Consider the following 2,126-nt stretch of genomic DNA (forward strand, 5'->3'; position numbering starts at 1 on the left):
GGGGGCCAGAAGGAAGAAAAGAAGACCAGAGGCAGCTGGAGGATCAGATAGACACTACACCTGTGGAACACGAGCACAGCAACAAGACAGGAAGGATAGGAGAGAGGGAAGGATGATGGACTGAGTTGCAGGGAACCCAGTGTGCCCATGGCCCACCTCACAAGTAACTGAAGCACTGAACACAGGAAGCGGAGTCTTTGGTTTTCTTGAAATCGGTGGTCTATAGTGTCATGGTTCTGTGCAATTTCTTGTGGGAGGGTCTGAGGCAAGACTTGGTGTGGCCCACCTGTAACTAAACATAACATGCAGAGCAAGATTAGTACATGTCATTTATAAGGAATTTGTATGGGTGTCTCAGAAGTACAGTAGATATCCCAGATCGATCTTCCATGTAGCTGCTTCCAGTAAAAAAAAGGAGCATTTCTAGAGGCATCACTAGAAGCCCAAATAAGTGGCTTATGCAGTGCAGGGGGATGTATGTGCAGTACTAACCATTTCAATAGTTCTGTTTCAATCATTGTTCCAATAGCTATTACTATGCACATTGCATTTCAGGATGGCAAAATGACACCACACAGAGCATACATGTCTAGTACTAACTATTTCAATATTTGCCAATAACTAACTCAACAAGTATTTCAGTTATGTCAATGCACATTTTATTTCAGAATGGCAAACTAATGCACACAGATAGGTACAGAAATAGTTCTACATAATGGGATCACAGTACTCTAACCGAACATAATATGCAGAGCAAGTTTTACAAAGTGCAGTCTCATAAATGCAGTACATAAATACAGTAGATATTGCATACAGTAACATATCCCACACATGGCACATGGCACATATCAGCATCAACTGACAACAAACAAAATCCCCCTGAGAAATGAACAATTTCCCCAACATTTCCTACAAAGATACTGCACTGTCTCTTACTTTCCCAGATGTTCCATCCAACCACGTTAAAAGAACAAAACATTACCAAAAAGAAGTATGAAAGCATAAAAAACAGTATAAAAGGTTTTGGGATTTATTGTTTATTGTGGCACCAGAGCTCTCTGACAGAGAAGGCTAAAGATCTCACAAAACTGCAAATCCCACAATCAAATCTGGTCTCCAGGGTCATAGTCAACACTCAAACCCCAACACCATACTGGCATACTACATACTAGAGCTTCCGTGGACTCAGTTGTACTGGATCAGTTTGAGTCTGTTAGTACCAAGGATGTGGACAGGATCCTCAGTTGTGTTAGGAAGACGACCTGCTCTCTCGATCCCTGTCCTTCATGGCTGGCAATTCAAGGGGGAACGGCGACGACAGAAATGTTGCGTCGTATTGTTAACTCATCTTTCAGGGAGGGCCTTTTTCCATCTAATCTTAAAACGGCCATCGTAAAACCTTTATTAAAGAAGCCCTCCCTTGACCCCCTAATTCGAAACAATTATCGGCCTGTATCACTGCTGCCATTTTTAGGGAAGGTGATCGAGAGAGCGGTTGCCTCCCAGCTACAGAGGGTCTTGGAGGATACGGATTATCTGGACCCATTTCAAACCGGCTTCCGGGTGGGCTTTGGGGTTGAGACTGCCATGGTCGCCTTAGTCGATGATCTCCGTCAGTGCATGGACAGGGGTAGCGTGTCCCTGTTAGTGCTCTTGGACATCTCTGCAGCCTTCGATACCATCGACCATGGTATCCTTCTGGAGCGCCTGGGTGAGTTGGGTATTGGGGGAACTGCTTTGCAGTGGTTCCGATCCTACCTCTCGGGTAGATTCCAGATGGTGGAGCTGGGGGACTGTCGCTCCGATAAGAGGGCCCTTACATCTGGGGTCTGTGCATGGACAGGGGTAGCGTGTCCCTGTTAGTGCTCTTGGACATCTCTGCGGCACAGGGAGCGATTTTGTCCCCTATGCTATTTAACATTTACATGAAGCCACTGGGAGAGATCATCCAGAGACATCCAGAGACATGGGGCGCGGTGTTATCAGTACACTGATGACACCCAAATAGTCTTCTTTGTGTCTTCGACTGATGCAGTGACTAGGGATGGCATCTCTCTGCTCAATGCCTGTCTGGAGTCGGTAATGGGCTGGATGAGGGAAAACAGACTCAGCCTGAATCCAAAGAA

Source organism: Sceloporus undulatus, chromosome 1, assembly GCF_019175285.1.
Source record: "Sceloporus undulatus isolate JIND9_A2432 ecotype Alabama chromosome 1, SceUnd_v1.1, whole genome shotgun sequence".
NCBI lineage: Eukaryota > Metazoa > Chordata > Lepidosauria > Squamata > Phrynosomatidae > Sceloporus > Sceloporus undulatus.